General features: G+C 39.5%; 1 pseudogene; it reads left to right on the top strand.

Moving 5' to 3' along the window:
- The first annotated feature begins 253 nt into the window (after positions 1–253).
- LOC143645703 (NACHT, LRR and PYD domains-containing protein 5 pseudogene) lies at positions 254–3,198 on the top strand (annotated as a pseudogene).
- Positions 3,199–23,931: the final 20,733 nt, after the last annotated feature.

Below are 23,931 nucleotides of genomic sequence, written 5' to 3' on the forward strand. Positions count from 1 at the left end.
AAACTTCAGAACTGGTGAAAGGCCACTTTCCACGGTTCGAGGTGATGAATGCCAACACAGAACAGCTGGCATGCTTCTTGCATGAATATTATATAGTATCTCTTGCTTGGGAGGTGACTATTAACATCTTTGAAAAGATGAACCTATCAGAACTCTCTGAGAAGGCAAAGGATGAGATGAAAAAATACACACAGGATGAAAAACTGGAGGATTCTGAACTAATAGGGATTGACCAAGAACCAACAACGAAATGATGCCAGAAAGTTTATCAGCTATAGAACAAGATGGTGCTGGAACTGCAGATACCATAGAAGAACTAGGCCAACGGAATTACAAGCAACACGTGATTACTAAATTCTCCACGAACGTGGACATCACATTCACGTTCGAAGAATCTGTAACCCACTGGCCACAGACAAAAATTTTGATCGATGCCTTTCACCCAGATGGGTGCAGCTCACGGCCTCTCACCGTGGTCCTGCATGGAAAATCCGGAACTGGAAAGTCACTTTTGGCCAGGAGGGTCAAGCTGTACTGGGTGCAAGATCAACTTTACAAGGACATGTTCTCCTACATCTTCTTTCTCCATGCCAGAGAGATGCAGTGGCTCGGGGAGGGAAGTTTTGCTGAGCTGATTTCCAGGGAGTGGCCAGACTCTGAGGCTCCAGTGTCAGAGATCATGTCCCAGCCACAGAAGCTCTTGTTCGTCCTGGACAGCTTCGATGACCTGAGCTTCATCATCAAAGATAGTGACGAGAAGATCTGTAGGGACTGGGCTGAGAAGCAGCCGATGTCTGTCCTGATGAGTAGCCTCCTGAAGAAGGCCCTCCTCCCAGAGTGTTCCTTAATGATTACGATCAGAGACGTGGGCTTAGGAAAGCTCAAGTCGGTGATCAGGTCACCCCGGTACCTGTTAGTTGGGGGAATCTCAGTGGAACATAGGATTAAGATGATCTCCGAGCAGATTAAGGATGAGCAACGGAAGTTACAAATCTTAAATTCAGTGATGGATAATGACCAGCTGTTCGATAATTGCCAGGTTTTTGCTGTGTGCTCAATGATCTGCATGGCTCTGTAGGAGGTGGCAAAAAGCAATCTTTCCCCCACTTGCCAAACGCTCACAAGCTTATACACCACTTTCATGTTCCAACAGCTCACCCCACGGGACAAAGTTCAGCACTGTCTCAACCCCAAAGAAAAAGACATCTTGAAGGGCCTGTGTCATGGCTTTGGAGGGAGTGTGGCATATGAAGTTTGTATTTTACAGCGACGACCTGAGTTTTTACAGGCTGGAGGAGTCCGAGCTCTCCTCCCTATTTCACATGAAAATCCTTCCCCAGAATATCCTTGACAAGAGATGTTACACCTTCTTTCACCTCAGCTTCCAGGAGTTCTGTGCTGCCTTGTACTATGTCCTAGAGGGAATGGAAGAAGACTGTGATCCATACCACCTATCCATTGGGAATGCAAAGAGCCTGATGGACCTTAAAAGAATTGGCTTTAATCCCCACTTGCTTCAGATGAAGCGGTTCTTGTTTGGCCTCATGAACAAGAAGTCCATGAGGAAATTGGAGGTGCTGCTCGGGTGCCATGTCCCCCTGGTGATCAGGCAGGAGCTTCTGCAATGGGTCTCTCTGTTAGGTAGGCAGGCTAAGGCCACCTTGCCACTAGATGTCCTGGACTCCTTCCACTGCCTTTATGAGACTCAAGATGAAGAGTTTGTTCGCTTGACATTGGAACCTTTCCAGGAAGTGTGGCTTCCAATCAACCAGCAGATGGACTTGCTCGTGTCTTCTTTCTGTCTCCAGTATGTCAGCATTTGCAGAAAATTCGACTGAGTGTCAAAGAGATCTTCTCGAAGGATGAGATCACTGAGACCCAGCACGTGAACCCCAACGGGTCACAGGGGAAGACCCTCATCACCAAGTGGTGGCAGAAGTTCTGCTTCGTGCTCAGCACCCTGGTAAACCTGAGACTCCTGGACCTGAGCTGCAGCATCCTGAATGAATGGGCCATGAAGACCCTCTGCACCAAGCTGAGGCTTCCAGTCTGCAAAATAAAGACCCTCATCCTTAAAGATGCACAGATAACCCTCGGCCTCCAACATCTCTGGACCACCCTAATTACCAACCGTAATCTAAAATACCTCAACCTGGAAAGCACCCACCTGAAAGACAGAGACATAGAGGCTGCGTGCATGGCCCTAAAACACCGCAACTGCTTGCTGGAGGCTTTGAGGTTGGGGCACTGTGGTCTCAAAGAATCCAGCTGCCAGAATTTGGCCATTGTCTTCACCATCAACCAGAACCTGACTCGCCTCTACCTGGCCGGCAACAACCTGGGGAATGATGGCGTGAACGCCTTGTGTCGATTTCTAAAACATCCCAGCTGTTATCTCCAGAGGCTGATACTTAATCAGTGCAACCTGCAAGCAGCTAGCAGTGGTTTTCTTGCATTTGCACTTATAAGCAACAGGAGTCTGACGCACCTGAGCCTTAGCCAGAACACCCTGCAAGACGACGGGGTAAAGCTTCTGTGTGAGGTCATGAGGGAACCATACTGTCGCCTCCAGGACCTAGAGCTGGTGAGCTGCTGCCTCAGCTCCGCTTGCTGCGAGAGTCTGTCCTCAGTGATCAGGAGAAGCAACTACCTGAGGAGCCTGGACCTGGCGTCCAACGAGCTGGGTGACAAGGGTACCATCCGGCTGTGCGAGGGCTTGAAACAAGAGAGCACCTCCCTGAGGAGACTCGGGCTGGAGGCGTGTGGACTGACCTCTGACAGCTGCGAGGCACTGTCCTCTGCCCTCTGCCACAACCGGAGCCTCAGCAGCTTAAACCTGAATCAGAACAACTTCGGCACTACTGGGACCACCAAGCTGTGCGTGGCCTTTGGAAGCCCCACATCTAATCTAAAAACTGTAGGGATGTGGAAAGTGATATTTACCACCCAACAAAAACGTCTGCTGGAAGAGGTGAAGAGGACCAAGCCCAGCTTCATCATTGATGAAAACTGGTATGCTCTGGATGAAGATGACCGGTATTGGTGGCAAAACTAAAGACATGACCACTCTCCCGCCCACGCCAGCTCTGTCAGAGGAACTTCGAAGCTATTTTCTCCTGGCCAGCTGTGCCCAAGAGTTCCTCATTACAGATAGAATGTGACTTCTGAATCTCAGAGCTTTCAATGGTAGTGGTTCTTCCGTGCCCAGTACAGTTCAGTTACTGCATCTGCCTGTACTTAGGCTTGTGACCCTGCAGTCAGAGCCTCTGTATCTGTGAAATGTCTGTCTTTCCATGGAAGATTTAGAGAGAGTGAAATAAATACTGAGAGCATTTTGAAAAAAAAAAATGAAGCTGATCTGGTTGAGAGTAAGGTAAATCAGAATTCAGAGCAAAAGATGATAGTGTATGTACTCTAGAGCTTTACCTTCTGTTTGAGACCAAAGGCACAGAGGTTTATTGTGTCTGGAAGCTAAATTTTCTGTAATACATAATCTAAATCAACCTATCTGGATAGCTCATTTAAACACCCCAAACACATGGAGCCCAGAATGGGAGCAAGGTCTTGACATTCTGTACGGCTTAATGTGATACCTGGATACATTCCAGACTATGGTGGGCTGACAACTAAAAAGTATTAGTAGAGTCCTTTGAGGGACTGGAGAAAAAATATGGAAATATTAAATTTTCCTATCTATGAAACCCCTGGTATTTTTGCAAACATTAGGGACTCCAAGAAAATAGGCCAAGCCCTTGATTTTGAGGCTTATCCTTATAAAACTTATTTCTGTAGCAGAGATGCTGAGACTACTTATGACTATATTTAGGAGTTTATTCCAGGAAATCTCTATGGTTGCCCAGATGTGGTCTCTTTCTCTCTAAGCCTAGCTCTTCAAGGAAAATTATTACCCTCCCCCTACACGGACGTGACATCCAGGGATGAAAGTCAATCTGACAATAGGGACATGATTCCCAGGGTTGAGCCTGGCCCTCGCACCATGGGATCAGCAATGCCTTCTGGACTAAAATGTGGGGAAGAAATGTAACAAAATAAGGTATCAATGCTAAGAGTGTTCAAATGGAGTTGAGAGACTATTCTTATGCAAGCTTCAGCTAAATATTGTTAATTGCCGTGTTTTGCAATACCCCAGCTAACATCGTTCCTGTTAACCCTAAAGAACACTCTATCTGAGAGTGTACAAAAGTTTCATGTACGAAGTTTACTTTCCTAAAATCTATAAACCTCCAGAGGGTTCCTAGGCTGGATAAGTCCTGAAACCCAGAGGGGCCAGTCTCTAAAAATATCAACTAGTTCCATCCCCTTTCCTATATTATTGACAACACAAAAAAGTTAGAATAGGCAAAGATCCCTATAGATTGGGAGCAGGATCAAAGGAGAAGGAGCAGTTATAACAAAAGAAGATAGGATTTAACAAACAAGTATGACTACTGAATCACTATAATGGTATTTTTTTTTAGCTTCCAGTGTCTTGGAGCAGCTAGAAGGAAAACCTGAAAATAGTGGAATGGGAACCCAGACCAAACTTGTTTTGTAACTACTATTTAAAATGTACTTAGAAAATTATTGCCTTTTTTTGTATATCTGTTATATTTCACCACAAAAAAATTTAAAAATACAGAATAAACACAAATTATATATAAAAATATGTGAAGTGTGTCACTGGTTCATTCCCAAGTATTTTTTTGGGGGAAATTCTTCCAGCCTATTAAAAACATCTTTTTTAAAAAATCTATACTAATTGGAGAAATGGTGGGGAAATAATTATAAACTAACTCCAGATAGTTTTTCTAACACCTCTTCATATGATTCTTTTACTTGATCATTTAACAGACTTTTTTGAACACTTTTTTTCATGTTGGTAAGGAAAAAAAATATATATATCTTTATTGTTTATAAAAATATATATATATCATAAGAAATTATAAGAATTTTCTTCTGTTTACTTTTAGCACTACAGCTAGTGAATCCAATGCAGGGTTACAGTATCAATTTTCCTACAGTCATTTTCATATCCCACTTGTTGGGAAGATTTTAAAAGTAGAATACAAACTTTTTTTCAGCAGAATATTTGCAATACTACATTGCACTTACTCTGGCTAATTCCTGCAGAGACCTGTTTAGACTTGCAGTTTAGATACGGATTTTTTCTTTGCATTGAATAATTGAGTCATTATTTATTGTAAATTTTTATTTAGATTAATTTTGTAAATTTTTATTTATTTAGAACTATTGCAAAATAATAGTTCTAAAACAAAAAATGCTGTTGTATCTCGGTATGTAAGAGCAGCCTGGTTTATTGGAATCCTAGAATACCAATCTTCCCACTTAGTGGCTGTGTGACTGGACATGAGACATCTAAGTTCACTTTAGTTCACTTTTCTAAGCTATGTAATCACGTATATGGCAGGGTTGTGGCCAAGAGGAAAATAATGTACATATTTTACATTATTGGCTCCTGGAAGACATTGGGTGAATGTATGTCTTGATATAGCCGGGATGGAGGGTTTTTCTGGGACCCTGGAATGAAGTTAAGCTTCCCAGGCTAAGTTGCAGAACTGGATAGCCATCTCTGGGATTTGTCCTGGAGCCGGAAAAGCAGAACTGAGTTTGACTGGAGTTGCCTCTGGTGACTTCAGGCTTGTCTAAAGGACGGTGGCCATTGTGGCCATGGCTATTCCTTTGGGTATATTTTGGTTTGTCAGGGAGCCATAGATCACAAAACCAGACATCATAGGACTAAAGGTGAAAAACAAAGCTGATGCAGAGGTGGCTCTAACAAGTGTACGGTAAGACAAAGCTTTTGCTAACACATTTTGTGATTGCGGGAAGTGTTTGGTTCTACTCCAACTTTATCACCTTCAACTTTATCTTCTCAAGAAATGAAGGCACCATGGTTGGGACAGGGGTCCTTCTGAGGTGGGTTCAGAGAAGGGATAGTCAAACTGCCTTACCTGTAGACTAGCATTGGTTTTATGATCAGCCTACATCAGGCACAGGCTGCTAAGAGAAAAATTTTCCTGTCTCTGTTGGCCATCATAGCAAGGCTGCCCATGGTGGACAGATGACTCCTAGACAAAATGGTTAAGTAGGTGTTGTTTATTTTTTAACCTCACTTATTCCTTATTTTGTTGCCCAAGAGCTAAATGACCCTCCTTGGTGTCCTCAGACCCCTCTTGACGCGTGTCTTCTCACCTGTCTTTTCACCAACTCATGCCTGTGGCACTTTCATTAAAACTTATCTGTGGAATGTCTTATTCCTTAGCATTGTGCTCCCCTTCTTGTCAATGGCTCCTAGTTCTGCCCATATGTGGAGACATCCGGGGACCTCATTAAAAATGCCAATACTTTCTGGAGTGGGGCAAGATAAGGGTTTGGTTACATTTTAGCTATCAGTCCTTTTCAGATGCAAATGACAGTTAAGAGAAACTTCTTTAAGCACAACTTGGGAAATTCACATTAATAATAATAATAATTTTAAACATAAACAACCTAATGCTTTCAACTTTCTGTACTGGGCAACTTAAGACAATGGAGAGGTAGTGAGGTATGATTTGGCAAATGTTGGAAGCCTCCCCCATCCCAAAATCTCTCCCTGGCTACTCTGACACTGTATCAGAAATGCCATTACTAAGCATTACTAAGCACTACATACTTGGTTTAAGTTGTATCTTCTCTTTATTCTCTTAAACATTGTGTCTGAACCAGGGCATTGGGTGCTATGCTGATGGCCCATCCTGGATGACTGGTCTCTACTGTTCTGTTTTGCTGCTTCTGCAAATTAAAATTATCTGGGAAAATCCCAGCTGGCGAGAATTCAAACTTCTATGTCTCAGATCCCTCCAGGCATCTGGAGCTACCCCAGAACCTTGTGTCTTGATTTTGTTTTGAAAATCATGATTACCACAAAATGATACAAAACAGAATACAGAGACATTTCTAGCCTTTACATCATATCACAAAATAAGGAACTGACAAAAGTTTCTGAAGGTTTTGTTTCTATGACAGGGCCAAAGTGGAATTCCTGCTCTGAGACAGTATTATTTGTTTTCTTCAGGAGGCTAGTGTGTTTTTATTCCATAGCACTCTTCCTTCCTTAACTTGATTCTCCACACTTCCCACACACTGTCTTTCTATTTATTTTTTAACCAGAAAGAATACCATGTTCCTGCTCTCTTCGTCTTCACTCTATTAGGTGAACAGCAGCATGCTGTTGGACAGAGGTGGCTATTAATAAATTCTGGATAACAAGCACACAGCTCAACCCAAGTCTCCCTCGGGGAAATAGAATGGAATAGAGGGAAGAAAACAATGCCATGTTGGGGGGTGGAGGGCGGACAGGGAAGGCATCTCAGATAACCCATCACATAGACATTAAAAATAAAATTAGAATAGATATCCTCTCAAACTTCAGCTAGGCAGAAGCAAAATAAACTGAAAAATTCATCTCTAAATCCTTATAGCTTGACTCCAAAGAGCATCTCTGTTCCTTTCCTTTGAAAGCAGTGTCCTTCCAAAGGCTACTCTTAGGTGCCTAGCATCCATGGTTTAGGGGACCTCAGAACCTCTCCCTTTCTTAGGCCTGGGGGTTTGGCCCCAAATTATCAAGGGTCAGTGACAGTGGTCAGTTCCCAGGGCTCATCCTGGAAATTGGTCCTGGGGAATTCTGGAATCAGTATGAACCTTCAGTTTGGTTGTCTAGCACCAATTTGTGTTTAAGGTTCGATTATATTGGTGGCAGAGCCCTGGCTCAGAAGCCACACTGCCTAGTTTCAAAGTCCCGCCCTCCCACTTACTAGCACTTACCACCTGTAGTACCTCTCATGCCTCAGTTTACTCATCTGCAGAGTGGAGTGAGATAGATTTCTTAAGGATGCTTAGGCAAGTTCCTGCATGTTAAATCCTAGCACAGTGTGGAGCACTGAGAGGATGCACAACAACTGTTAGACCCTGTGTTTATCTGCACCAGTTTAGGGACCTGCTTCATATTTCATTAAGAAGCAACATGAGGGGGCCAAGATGGCAGCTTAGCAGTATGAGTGCTTTAGTTCGTCCTCCAGAACAACTACTAAATAACCAGAAACAGTACAGAACAGCTCCTGGAGCCACGTCAGTGACCGGACACACAGCGTATCCCAGTCTGGACCAGCTGGACCAGGTGTGAGCTTCCCCAGGACTGTGAGTTCCCCAAGCTGCAGCGCCTGGTGCCTGGTGCTCCTCCCCCACAGGCAGCTTCCCAGAGGGAAAGGAAAGAGACTAAACCTGGTCAAGGTGGAGGTCGCTCATTGGGCTCACGGAAAAAGAGAAAAGGGGAGGAAACAGAGGTTTTAGTGGCTGTGTTTCTACGGAGACCTGGCAGCCTCTGGATTCAGTGGCCGGACTTCTCAGGCTGCAACTGCCCCAGGCATAGGCAGAAACGGGCTGCTTTCAGGGCTGTCTCCCACCTGTGCCTTCCCCAGGGGTGGGGTGAAGCCCAACTCAGGTGGAATCCCTCCCTCAAGGAATTCAGACTCCAGGGCTTGGCAATTTGAAGCCATTAAAACCAGCCTACAACCTCTCCTCTGTTTCCACCACGCCCCCAGCTGGGAGAGTCTTCCAAAGTTAAAGGAGCTGTAACATCTTTTGCTGGTGTGACCCGCAGGCAGACAAGTGCCACATACTGGGCAGGATAAGAAAAACAGAGCCCAGAGACTTCACAGGAAAGTCTTTTAACCTGCTGGGTCTCACCCTCAGGGAAAACTGACACAGGTGATTCCTTCCCCCTGATAGGAGGCCACTTTAATCTGGGGGAGTGGAGACTCGGCTCCCCCAGATTATAGACTCAGCTGGAGTCTATAATACCTATGTAGACCCTCCTAAGCGAGGGGACGGAAAAGGCAGCATACAAGCAGGGCAAGAAACAACAAAACAAGAACTGAAAAATTATCCTTTGTTAAACAAAACCTAAGCTAGAGGTCCAGAAAAAGCTGAACTGAAGGTCAAAGAACAGATAGACAACAAACTCATCTAGCAAGAAAACCCTAGGTAAGAGAAGTGAAAGCAATCTACAGAATAAACTAATTAAGGTAATTAAATGTCTAGACACCAGCAAAAAATAACAAATTACACCAGGAAAATTGAAGATATGGCTCAGTCAAAGGAACAAACCAATAGTTCGAATGAGATACAAGAGCTGAAACAATTAATTCAGAATATATGAACAGACATGGAAAACCTCATCAAAAACCAAATCAATGAATTGAGGGAGGATATGAAGAAGGCAAGAAATGAACAAAAAGAAGAAATGGACAGTCTGAAAAAACAAATCACAGAACTTATGAGAATAAAAGGTGCAGTAGAAGAGATGAAAAAAAAAACAGTGGAAACCTACAATGGTAGATTTCAAGAGACAGAGGTTAGGATTAGTGAACTGGAGGACAGAACATCTGAAATCCAACAAGAAACAGAAACTATAGGGAAAAAAATGGAAAAATATGAGCAGGGACTCAGGGAACTGAATGATAATATGAAGTGCACAAATATACGTGTTGTGGGTGTCCTGGAAGGAGAAGAGAAGGGAAAAGGAAGAGAAAAACTAATAGAAGAAATTATCCCTGAAAATTTCCCAACTCTTAGGAAAGACCTAAAATTACAGATCCAAGAAGTGCAGCATACCCCAAAGAGAATAGATCCAAATAGACGTTCTCCAAGAGACTTACTAGTCAGAATGTCAGAGGTCAAAGAGAAAGAGAGGATCTTGAAAGCAGCAAGAGAAAAGCAATCCATCACGTGCAAGGGAAACCCAATAAGACTATGTGTAGATTTCTCAGCACAAACCATGGAGGCGAGAAGACAGTGGGATGATGTATTTAAATTACTAACAGAGAAAAACTGCCAACCAAGAATTCTATACCCAGCAAAATTCTCCTTCAAAAATGAGGGAGAAATTAAAACATTTTCAGACAAAAAATTCACTGAGAGAATTTGTGACCAAGAGACAAGCTCTGTAAGAAATACTAAAGGGAGCACTAGAGACAGATATGAAAAGATGGAAGAGAGAGGTGTGGAGAAGAGTGTACAAAGAAGGAAAATTAGATATGACATATAAAATACAAAAGGCAAAATGGTAGATGAAAGTACTACCCAAACAGTAATAACACTAAATGTTAATGGATTGAACTCCCCAATTAAAAGACATAGACTGGCAGAATGGATTAAAAAACAGGATCCTTCTATATGCTGTCTACAGGAAACACATCTTAGGCACAAAGATAAACATAGGTTGAAAGTGAAAGGTTGGGAAAAGATATTTCATGAAAATAACAACCAGAAAAGAGCAGGAGTAGTTATACTAATATCCAACAATTTAGACTTCAAATGTAAAACAGTCAAAAGAGACAAAGAAGGATATTATGTACTAATAAAAGGAACAATTCAGCATGAAGACATAACAATCATAAATATTTATGCACTGAACCAGAATGCCCCAAAATACATGAGGCACACACTGCAAACACTGAAAAGGGAAATAGACACATCTACCATAATAGTTGGAGACTTCAACTCACCACTCTCATCAATAGACAGAACATCTGGACAGAGGATCAATAAAGAAATAGAGAATTTGAATATTACAATATGAGCTAAACTTAAAAGACATTTATAGGATATTACACCCCACAACAGCAGGATACACCTTTTTCTCAAGTGCTCATGGAACATTCTCAAAGATAGACCATATGCTGGGTCACAAAACAAGTCTCAACAAATTTAAAAAGATTGAAATCATACACAACACTTTCTCGGATCATAAAGGAATGAAGTTGGAAATCAATAATAGGCAGAGTGCCAGAAAATTCACAAATATGTGGAGGCTTAACAACACACTCTTAAATAACCAGTGGGTCAAGGAAGAAATTACAAGAGAAATCAGTAAATATCTCGAGGTAAATGGAAATGAAAACACAACATATCAAAACCTATGGGACGCAGCAAAGGCAGTGCTAAGAGGGAAATTTATTGCCCTAAATACCTATATCAAAAAAGAAGAAAGGGCAAAAATACAGGAATTAACTGTCCGCTTGGAAGAACTGGAGAAAGAACAGCAAACTAACCCCAAAGCAAGCAAAAGGAAAGAAATAACAAAGATTAGAGCAGAAATAAATGAAATTGAGAACATGAAAACAATTGAGAAAATCAATAAAAACAGAAGTTGGTTTTATGATTGATGGACCCTTAGCAAGATTGACAAAAAGAAGAAGAGAGAGGATGTAAATAAATAAGATCAGAAATGGAACAGGAGACATAAGCACTGACCCCACAGAAATAAAGGAGGTAATAACAGGATACTATGAACAACTTTATGGCAATAAATACAACAATGTAGATGAAATGGACAACTTCCTAGAAAGGCATGAACAACCAACTTTGACTCAAGAAGAAATAGATGACCTCAACAAACCAATGACAAGTAAAGAAATTAAATCAGTCATTAAAAAGCTTCCCAAAAAGAAAAGTCCAGGGCCAGACAGCTTCACATGTGAATTCTACCAAGCATTCCAGAAAGAATTAGTACCAATCCTGCTCAAACTCTTCAAAAAAAATTGAAGTGGAGGGAAGTCTACCTAATTCATTCTTTGAAGCCAACATCACCCCCATACAAAAACCAGGCAAAGATATTACAAAAAAAGAAAACTGCAGACCAATCTCTCTAATGAATATAGATGCAAAAATTCTCAACAAAATTCTAGCAAATCGAATCCAAAAACACATTAAAAGAATTATACATCATGACCAAGTAGGATTCATCCCAGGTATGCAAGGATGGTTCAACATAAGAAAATCAATTAATGTAATACACCATATCAACAAATCAAAGCAGAAAAATCACATGATCATCTCAATTGATGCAGAGAAGGTATTTGACAAAATTCAACATCCTTTCCTGTTGAAAACACTTCAAAGAATAGGAATACAAGGGAACTTCCTTAAAATGATAAAAGGAATATATGAAAAACCCACAGCTAATATCATCCTCAATGAGGAAAAACTGAAAACTTTCCCCCTAAGATCAGGAACAAGACAAGGATGTCCACTATCACCACTGTTATTCAACATTGTGTTGGAAGTTCTAGCCAGAGCAATTAGACAAGAAAAAGAAATACAAGGCATCAAAATTGGAAAGGAAGAAGTAAAACTATCACTGTTTGCAGATGATATGATACTATATGTCGAAAACCCTGAAAAATCCACAGCAAAACTACTAGAGCTAATAAATGAGTACAGCAAAGTGGCAGGTTACAAGACCAACATTCGGAAATCTGTAGTGTTTCTATACACTGAGGGGGAAATCAAGAAATGAATTCCATTTACAATTGCAACTAAAAGAATAAAATACTTAGGAATAAATTTAACTAAAGAGACAAAAGACCTATACAAAGAAAACGACAAAAAACTGTTAAAAGAAATCACAGAAGACCTAAATAGATGGAAGGGCATACTGTGTTCATGGATTGGAAGACTAAATATAGTTAAGATGTCAATTCTACCTAAATTGATTTACAGATTCAATGCAATACCAATCAAAATCCCAACAACTTACTTTCCAGAAATAGAAAAACCAATAAGCAAATTTATCTGGAAGGGCAGGGTGCCCCGAATTGCTAAAAGTATCTTGAGGGAAAAAAACGAAGCTGGAGGTCTCATACTGCCTGACTTTAAGGCATATTATGAAGCCACAGTGGTCAAAACAGCATGGTACTGGCATAAAGATAGATATATTGACCAATGGAATGGAATAGAGTGTTCATATATAGACCCTCACATCTATGGACATTTGATCTTTGATAAGGCTGTCAAGCCAACTCACCTGGGACAGAGCAGTCTCTTCAATAAATGGTGCCTAGAGAACTGGATATCCATATGCAAAAGAATGAAAGAGGACCCGTATCTCACACCCTATACAAAAGTTAACTCAAAATGGATCAAAGATCTAAACATCAGGTCTAAGACCATAAAACAGTTAGAGGAAAATGCAGGGAAATATCTTATAAATCTTATAATTGGAGGCAGTTTTATAGACCTTACACCTAAAGCAAGAGCACTGAAGAAAGAAATAAATAAATGGGAACTCCTCAAAATTAAATATTTTGTGCATCAAAGAACTTCATCAAGAAAGTAAAAAGATGGCCTACACAATGGGAGACAATATTTGGAAACAACACAACAGATAAAGGTCTAGTATCCAGAATTTATAAAGAGATTGTTCAACTCAACAACAAAAAACAGCCAATCCAATTACAAAATGGGAAAAAGACTTGAACAGATACTTCTCAGAAGAGGAAATACAAATGACCAAAAGGCACATGAAGAGATGCTCAATGTCCCTGGCCATTAGAGAACTGCAAATCAAAACCACAATGAGATATCATCTCACACCCACCAGAATGGCCATTATCAGCAAAACAGAAAATGACAAGTGCAGGAGAGGATGTGGAGAAAGAGGCACACTTATCCACTGTTGGTGGGAATGTTAAATGGTGCAACCACTGTGGAAGGCAGTTTGGCGGTTCCTCAAAAAACTGAATATAGAATTGCCATATGACCCAGCAATACCATTGCTAGGTATCTACTCAGAGGACATAAGGGCAAAGACACAAACAGACATTTGCACACCAATGTTTATAGTAGCATTATTTAGAATTGCAAGGAGATGGAAACAGCCAAAATGTCCATCAACAGATGAGTGGCTAAACAAATTGTGGTATATACATACGATGAAATATTATGCAGCTTTAAGACAGAATAAACTTATGAAGTATGTAACAACATGGATGGATCTTGAGAACATTATTCTGAGTGAGATTAGCCAAAAACTAAAGGACAAATACTGTATGGTCTCACTGTTATGAACTGTCATTAGTAAATAAACTTGGAATATTTCATTGATAACAGAGACCATCAGGAGATAGAAACAGGGTAAGATATTGGGTAATTGGAGCTGAAGGGATACAGACTGTGCAACAGCACTGGATACAAAAACTCAGAAATGGACAGCACAATACTACCTAACTTTAATATAATTATGTTAAAACACTGAATGCAGCTGCATGTGAGAATGATAGAGGGAGGAGGTCTGGGGACATAAATGAAATCAGAAAGAAAGATAGATGTTAAAGATTGAGATGGTATAATCTAGGAATGCCTAGAGTGTAAATAATAGTGAAATGTACAATGTATACATTTTAAAAATGTTTTTACATAAGGAAGAACAAAGGAATGTCATTATTGCAGGGTGCTGAAAATAGATGGTAATTAATATTTTAAAATGTCACCTTCTGTGTGAGACTAAAGCAAAAAATGTTTATTTGTTACAAAATTTATATTTTGACTAGTGCATTTTCTAATATAACTTTTGTAGATAGTTTGATTGAACACCATAAGTACTTGGAATCTCAGGTAGGACATGAGATTTTGTTGGTTTGTCCAGAGTGATGCCCCGATGAATCCCAGAGTGATTCAATCAGTGAGTGGAAAAGTATTTGCAAAGCTCCCTTCGGGGAATGGTGAGAACAGGGAGAAATTCAACTTCCCCAAGTTGAATTCTTAATATTCTCACAAGCAGTGTGGACAACCAAAGCTATAGGCTGAGCCCCCAGTCTTGGCGTTTGTTCATTTGAAACTTAACCCCACAAAGGATAGGTCAAGTCTACTTAAAATATAGGCCTAAGAGTCACCCCCAAGGAGCCTCTTTTGTTGCTCAGATGTGGCCTCTCTCTCCAGCCAACATGATGAGCAGTCTCACCACCCTCCCCATCTCTGCGTGGGACATGACCCCCAGGGGTGTGGACCTTCCTGGCAACGTGGGACAGAGATCCTGGAATGAGTTGAGTCTCAGCATCAAGGGCTTGAGAAAAACCCTAGAATGAGCTGAGAATTAACATCAAGGGATTGAGAGAAGCCTTCTCGACCAAAAGGGGGAAGAGTGAAATGAGACAAAGTGTCAATGGCTGGGAGATTCCAAATAGAGTCGAGAGGTTATCCTGGAGGTTATTCTTACGCATTAAGTAGATATCAGCTTGTTGTTCAAGATGTAGTGGAGAGGCTGGAGGGAACTGCCTGAAAATGTAGAGCTGTGTTCCAGTAGCCATGTTTCTTGATGATGATTGAACAATGATATAGCTTTTACAATGTGACTCTGTGATTGTGAAAACCTTGTGTCTGATGCTCCTTTTATCTACCATATCAACAGATGAGTAGAACATATGGAATAAAAATAAATAATAGGGGGAAGAAATGTTAAAATAAATTTAGTTTGAAATGCTAGTGATAAATGAAAGCGAGGGGTAAGGGGTATGGTATGTATAATCTTTTTTTTTTTCCTGTTATCATTTTATTTCTTTTTCTGTTGTCTTTTTATTTCGTTTTCTAAATCCATGCAAATGTTCTAAGAAATGATGAATATGCAACTATGTGATGATATTGAGAATTTCTGATTGTATATGTAGAATGGAATGATATGTTAATATTTTTGTTTATTGTTAATTTTTTTAATTAATAATAATAATAAAAAAGAAACAACATGAGCCAGTGTAAAGAACCTTGGAACAGGAGTCTGGGACTGTGTAGCTAATGTCTTCTCTGCCCCAATGTTCTGCGTGAGCTTGCGCATACTTCAAACCTCTAGATCCCTTTTCATTCATCTGTAAACTGAGAGTGATGATATGTGATTTAGATGGGGATTTTTTTTGATTGTGAAAAATAAGATATACACAAAAAAGCCATAAATTTCAAAGCATACCACAACACTCAGTTGTAGGACAGATTTCAGAGTTTGGTATGGGATGCAGTTTTGCAATTTTAGATTTTTCCTTCTAGCTGCTCTAAGACATTGGAGACTAAAAGAAATATCAGTGCAATGATTCAGCAGTCATATTCCTTTATTAAATCCTACCTTCTCTGTTATAACTCAATCTTCTCCTTTGATTTTTTCCCCAATCTTTAGGGGTATTTCAGCTATGCCTATTCTAAATTTTTCATGATGGAAAGGGCTGTTGACAATATGGGATAGGGAGATGGAACTAGATGATATTCTGGAGAGGCTGGCCCTTCTGGGTTTCAGGATTTATCTGGTCTAGGAATCCACTTGGAGGTTGTAGTTTCTGGAAAGTAATCACAGTGCATGGCAACTTTGTAGAATCTCAGCTAAAGCCTGAGGTGCTCTTTAGGTTGACAGGAATGGTTTTGGTTGGGGTTTGGCAAACCATGATAAATAGCAATATCTAGCTGAACTGGAATAAGAGTAGCCTCAGAGTAGCTTCTTGATTCTATTTGAACTCTCTCAGTCACTGATACCTTATTTGTTACAATTCCTTTCTTCCTTTTGGTCAGGAAGGGATTGTCGATTCCATAGTGCCAGGGCCAGGCTCATCCCTGGGAGTCATATCCCATGTTTCCAGGAAGACTTTCACCCCTGGATCTCTGGTCCCACATAGAACATGGAGATTTCTGTTGTAAAGATAATATTAGATGCTAAATGACATGGTTCTAAGCATGAACATCTGCTCTCAATCATAAGGGCATCCTTGAATTAATTTTTCTTTCCTTCCCACCAAGTAGATCAAACCTGATTTTGATTTTCAGACATCAGATTATGTAATACAAGCTCAGACACTGAGAGGCTAATTCTGTGGTCCACGTCACTGTTTAGTTCACTGGGGCCCTTGTATATTCAAACAAATATTTTTCATTTTATTAGAAATTTAATGTTATATACAGAATCCCACTTTAAGTTTGTGTCATTTGGCTAGATGTCTCTGATGTGGCATATGTAACATATATATGTTCATATAACTCCACATGAAAAAGCAGCATCCTCTAATATTCCTTTTTTTTCACTCCTCTGTTTTATTTTTGTCCATAACACCTATTACTATTTGATACTATGTATTATTATCTGACCGTCTGTTGTACATTTTCTGCCTCTACACTCTGGAATGCACACTTCATCCAACACAGTGTTTAATTCACTGCTGTATCTACAGGAGTTAGCAGGTGGCTGACATGTAATAGTTGCTCAAATATCTGTTGGATGAATAGATGACTAATGACTGTCATAGTCATTAGTCAAAACCATGTGAATGAAATAGTTGAAACACCAGGGCAACATTTCATTTACAGGTTCACAGTTTTAAGGAGAGGAAAAAAAAGCATTGCTCTATTGGGTTCACAGGCTGTAGTCACCTTAGATGATAACTGAAGTCTAAGTGCTACATTCTGTGGGGGCCTAGGGGTCATGGGACCCAGGTTCTGCTCTCATAGATTTGAAAATCTAGTTGGAGGATGACAAGTGGAAAGAACCAGGGTAAAGCAGGAAAACATGAAGCACTTAAGTAGCACTCTCTGCACCAAGTAATATCTGTGGGCAAGAGGGACAGAAGGTGGGAAATCGACCAGGGTTTTGTATACAGAGGATGGATTCTGCTTTTTGAAGGTTGAGTGGAATTTCAACAGGTAAAAAGGGAGGGGAGTCCCAGAAAGCAGCCCATTTGAGAGATTGTACTCAGCCCAGTCTGAGCAGACCATGTAGCTTGATCAGAGTTGTTCTCCCTGGGAGTGAAAGAAAGGGAAGAAGGAAAGGTGAGCTGCAGCCAGGTGGAAGAGAAGCCCTAAGCAGCTGGCCGCGTCAGTTGGGGTGTTGGTTGGTGTTGTCCATATTTGCTGATCATAAGATTTACTTAGGCTACATGTCCAAGCATTTGAAACATAAGACATTTTTAAAAAACTTCTTGGGTACTATTTTAGACTTAATGAAACAGAATCACCAGGATTTTTTTTTTAAAAATCAATCATCAGTCAATTAATTCATTAAGACAAAGATCCCAGGCAAATTTGGGAAGCACGCTATATATGTGATGAACAGATATGTTTGAGCAGAGACAAAACGTGATAATGACTATATTTGGGGAAGACTAGTGGTGATTGGGAGTGGGGCTTAGGGGAGAAAGAGGCTGGAGGCTGGAGACCAGGTAGGAGGCTGCTGAAGCAATCCAAGCAGGTAAACAAGGGCTGGAACTACCATGGTTTCTGTGGGGCTAAAGTCAACGAGAAACTGTGAACAAAGACTCAACATGGACCAACCAACTTGTGGGATGAGCTAGAGGAGAGAGAGGAAAGCATTCAATGACTGCATGACCGTGGGAATGGTGAAAGCATTTATAGAAAGAATAAAATCCAGGAAGGCACCTAACAAAGTAGCAAAGGAATAAGCTTGACTTCAGGGAAGTAGCTTTTCTGAAAATGGTGGGTATTCCATCGGAAGTGTTGACTAGTGTCTCAGTTTTTAGGGCCATAACAAAGTAACACAGATTATTTGTTTGAAACAACAGAAATTTATTGTCTCATAGTTCTGGAGGCTTGAAGTCCAAAATCAAGGTGTAGGTAAGGCCATGTTTTCTCTTAAAGTGGAGAACACATCTATGCCTCTCCTCTGGCTTCTGGTGGGTGGCTGGCAATCCATGGTGTTCCTTGGCTTGTGGTAGCATGTCAATCTCTGTCTCCATCACATGGCCATTTATTCTCTCTGTTTCTGTGGGTTCAGTTCTCCCCTTCTTATAAGTGCAACAGTTATATTAGATTAGGACCACCCTAATTCATCTGACCTCATCTTAACTAATAATATCTTCAAAAATCCTATTTCCAAATAGACTCTCATTTTTGGTTGTGGGGTTAAGACTTGAACATGTCTTTTTGGGGGACACAGAGCAATCCATAACAACGAGGAAGTTAGGTCTGTGGGACTTGGGTGAAGGGGAGGGTCTAGTGTTGGAGATTAGAATTGGCCCCTTCCTGTAGGTAGAGTTAGGATGCTAAATTTGCAGCAAGATTGTGATGATTCAGTTTGTTTGTCTACTTGGCCAGGTGATGGTATCCAGTTGTTTGGTCATGTAAGCACTGGCCCAATTGTTACAATGAGAATATTTTGTGGATTTAAATAACTGGTAAGTTGATTGCATCTATGGCTGATTACATCTATAATCAACTGAGGAAATTATCTTCAACAATGAGAGAAGTTTCATCCAATCGTTGAACGCTTTTTTTTTTTTTTTGATTTTTTTTTTATTAATTAAAAAAAGAATTAACAAAACAATTAGAAATCATTCCAATCTACATGTACAATCAGTAATTCTTAATAACATCACATAGTTGCATATTCATCATTTCTTAGTACATTTGCATCGATTTAGAAAAAGAAATAAAAAGACAACAGAATAAGAATTAAAACAATAATAGAAAGAAAAAAAAAACAAAAAAGACAAAAACAAAAAACCTATACCTCACATGCAGCTTCATTCAGTGTTTTAACATAATTGCATTACAATTGGGTAGTATTGTGCTGTCCATTTCTGAGTTTTTATATCCAGTCCCGTTGTACAGTCTGTATCCCTTCATCTCCAATTATCCCTTCTCTTTTTTTTTTTTTTTTTAATTAACGGAAAAAAAGAAATTAACCCAACATTTAGAGATCATACCATTCTACACATGCAATCATTAATTCTTAACATCATCACATAGCTGCATGATCATCATTTCTTAGTACATTTGCATTGGTTTAGAAGAACTAGCAACATAACCGAAAAAGATATAGAATGTTAATATAGAGAAAAAAATAAAAGTAATAATAGTAAAATCAAAACAAAACAACACAAAACAAAACAAAAACCTATAGCTCAGATGCAGCTTCATTCAGTGTTTTAACATGATTACTTTACAATTAGGTATTATTGTGCTGTCCATTTTTGAGTTTTTGTATCTAGTCCTGTTGCACAGTCTGTATCCCTTCAGCTTCAATTACCCATTGTCTTACCCTGTTTCTAACTCCTGCTGAACTCTGTTACCAATGACATATTTCAAGTTTATTCTCGAATGTCCGTTCACATCAGTGGGACCATACAGTATTTGTCCTTTAGTTTTTGGCTGGATTCACTCAGCATAATATTCTCTAGGTCCATCCATGTTATTACATGGTTCATAAGTTTATCTTGTCTTAAAGCTGCATAATATTCCATCGTATGTATATACCACAGTTTGTTTAGCCACTCTTCTGTTGATGGAGATTTTGGCTGTTTCCATCTCTTTGCAATTGTAAATAATGCTGCTATAAACATTGGTGTGCAAATGTCCGTTTGTGTCTTTGCCCTTAAGTCCTTTGAGTAGATACCTAGCAATGGTATTGCTGGGTCATATGGCAATTCTATATTCAGCTTTTTGAGGAACCGCCAAACTGCCTTCCACAGTGGTTGCACCCTTTGACATTCCCACCAACAGTGGATAAGTGTGCCTCTTTCTCCGCATCCTCTCCAGCACTTGTCATTTTCCGTTTTGTTGATAATGGCCATTCTGGTGGGTGTGAGATGATATCTCATTGTGGTTTTGATTTGCATTTCTCTAATGGCCAGGGACATTGAGCATCTCTTCATGTGCCTCTTGGCCATCCGTATTTCCTCTTCTGAGAGGTGTCTGTTCAAGTCTTTTTCCCATTTTGTAATTGGGTTGGCTGTCTTTTTGTTGTTGAGATGAACAATCTCTTTATAAATTCTGGATACTAGACCTTTATCTGATATATCATTTCCAAATATTGTCTCCCATTGTGAAGGCTGTCTTTCTACTTTCTTGATGAAGTTCTTTGATGCACAAAAGTGTTTAATTTTGAGGAGTTCCCATTTATTTATTTCCTTCTTCAGTGCTCTTGCTTTAGGTTTAAGGTCCAAAAACCGCCTCCAGTTGTAAGATCCATAAGATATCTCCCTACATTTTCCTCTAACTGTTTTATGGTCTTAGACCTAATGTTTAGATCTTTGATCCATTTTGAGTTAACTTTTGTATAGGGTGTGAGAGATGGGTCTTCTTTCATTCTTTTGCATATGGATATCCAGTTCTCTAGGCACCATTTATTGAAGAGACTGCTCTGTCCCAGGTGAGTTGGCTTGACTGCCTTATCAAAGATCAAATGTCCATAGATGAGAGGGTCTATATCTGAGCACTCTATTCGATTCCATTGGTCGATATATCTATCTTTATGCCAATACCATGCTGTTTTGACCACTGTGGCTTCATAATATGCCTTAAAGTCAGGCAGCGCGAGACCTCCAGCTTCGTTTTTTTTCCTCAAGATGTTTTTAGCAATTCGGGGCACCCTGCCCTTCCAGATAAATTTGCTTATTGGTTTTTCTATTTCTGAAAAATAAGTTGTTGGGATTTTGATTGGTATTGCATTGAATCTGTAAATCAATTTAGGTAGGATTGACATCTTAACTATATTTAGTCTTCCAATCCATGAACACGGTATGCCCTTCCATCTATTTAGGTCTTCTGTGATTTCTTTTAGCAGTTTTTTGTAGTTTTCTTTATATAGGTTTTTTGTCTCTTTAGTTAAATTTATTCCTAGGTATTTTATTCTTTTAGTTGCAATTGTAAATGGGATTCGTTTCTTGATTTCCCCCTCAGCTTGTTCATTACTAGTGTATAGAAATGCTACAGATTTTTGAATGTTGATCTTGTAACCTGCTACTTTGCTGTACTCATTTATTAGCTCTAGTAGTTTTGTTGTGGATTTTTCCGGGTTTTCGACGTATAGTATCATATCGTCTGCAAACAGTGATAGTTTTACTTCTTCCTTTCCAATTTTGATGCCTTGTATTTCTTTTTCTTGTCTAATTGCTCTGGCTAGAACCTCCAACACGATGTTGAATAATAGTGGTGATAGTGGACATCCTTGTCTTGTTCCTGATCTTAGGGGGAAAGTTTTCAATTTTTCCCCATTGAGGATGATATTAGCTGTGGGTTTTTCATATATTCCCTCTATCATTTTAAGGAAGTTCCCTTGTATTCCTATCTTTTGAAGTGTTTTCAACAGGAAAGGATGTTGAATCTTGTCGAATGCCTTCTCTGCATCAATTGAGATGATCATGTGATTTTTCTGCTTTGATTTGTTGATATGGTGTATTACATTAATTGATTTTCTTATGTTGAACCATCCTTGCATACCTGGGATGAATCCTACTTGGTCATGATGTATAATTCTTTTAATGTGTTGTTGGATACGATTTGCTAGAATTTTATTGAGGATTTTTGCATCTGTATTCATTAGAGAGATTGGTCTGTAGTTTTCTTTTTTTGTAATATCTTTGCCTGGTTTTGGTATGAGGGTGATGTTGGCCTCATAGAATGAATTAGGTAGTTTTCCCTCCACTTCGATTTTTTTGAAGAGTTTGAAGAGAATTGGTACTAATTCTTTCTGGAACGTTTGGTAGAATTCACATGTGAAGCCATCTGGTCCTGGACTTTTCTTTTTAGGAAGCTTTTGAATGACTAATTCAATTTCTTTACTTGTGATTGGTTTGTTGAGGTCATCTATGTCTTCTTGAGTCAAAGTTGGTTGTTCATGTCTTTCCAGGAACCCGTCCATTTCCTCTAAATTGTTGTATTTATTAGTGTAAAGTTGTTCATAGTATCCTGTTATTACCTCCTTTATTTCTGTGAGGTCAGTAGTTATGTCTCCTCTTCCATTTCTGATCTTATTTATTTGCATCCTCTCTCTTCTTCTTTTTGTCAATCTTGCTAAGGGCCCATCAATCTTATTGATTTTCTCATAGAACCAACTTCTGGCCTTATTGATTTTCTCTATTGTTTTCATGTTTTCAATTTCATTTATTTGTGCTCTAATCTTTGTTATTTCTTTCCTTTTGCTTGCTTTGGGGTTAGCTTGCTGTTCTTTCTCCAGTTCTTCCAAATGGATAGTTAATTCCTGAATTTTTGCCTTTTCTTCTTTTCTGATATAGGCATTTAGAGCAATAAATTTCCCTCTTAGCACTGCCTTTGCTGCGTCCCATAAGTTTTGATATGTTGTGTTTTCATTTTCATTCGCCTCGAGGTATTTGCTAATTTCTCTTGCAATTTCTTCTTTGACCCAGTCGTTGTTTAGGAGTGTGTTGTTGAGCCTCCACGTATTTGTGAATTTTCTGGCACTCTGCCTATTATTGATTTCCAACATCATTCCTTTATGGTCCGAGAAAGTGTTGTGTAAGATTTCAATCTTTTTAAATTTGTTAAGACTTGCTTTGTGACCCAGCATATGGTCTATCTTTGAGAATGATCCATGAGCACTTGAGAAAAAGGTGTATCCTGCTGTTGTGGGATGTAATGTCCTATAAATGTCTATTAAGTCTAGTTCATTTATAGTAATATTCAGATTCTCTATTTCTTTGTTGATCCTCTGTCTAGATGTTCTGTCCCTTGATGAGAGTGGTGAGTTGAAGTCTCCAACTATTATGGTATATGAGTCTATTTCCCTTTTCAGTGTTTGCAGTATATTCCTCACGTATTTTGGGGCATTCTGATTCGGTGCGTAAATATTTATGATTGTTATGTCTTCTTGTTTAATTGTTCCTTTTATTAGTATATAGTGTCCTTCTTTGTCTCTTTTAACTGTTTTACATTTGAAGTCTAATTTGTTGGATATTAGTATAGCCACTCCTGCTCTTTTCTGGTTGTTATTTGCATGAAATATCTTTTCCCAACCTTTCACTTTCAACCTATGTTTATCTTTGGGTCTAAGATGTGTTTCCTGTAGACAGCATATCGAAGGATCCTGTTTTTTAATCCATTCTGCCAATCTATGTCTTTTGATTGGGGAATTCAGTCCATTGACATTTAGTGTTATTACTGTTTGGATAATATTTTCCTCTAACATTTTGCCTTTTGTATTATATATATCATATCTGATTTTCCTTCTTTCTACACTCTTTTCCATATCTCTCTCTTCTGTCTTTTTGTATCTGACTCTAGTGCTCCCTTTAGTATTTCTTGCAGAGCTGGTCTCTTGGTCACAAATTCTTTCAGTGACTTTTTGTCTGAGAATGTTTTAATTTCTCCCTC

This window comes from Tamandua tetradactyla, chromosome 9 (assembly GCF_023851605.1).
Source record: "Tamandua tetradactyla isolate mTamTet1 chromosome 9, mTamTet1.pri, whole genome shotgun sequence".
Lineage (NCBI taxonomy): Eukaryota > Metazoa > Chordata > Mammalia > Pilosa > Myrmecophagidae > Tamandua > Tamandua tetradactyla.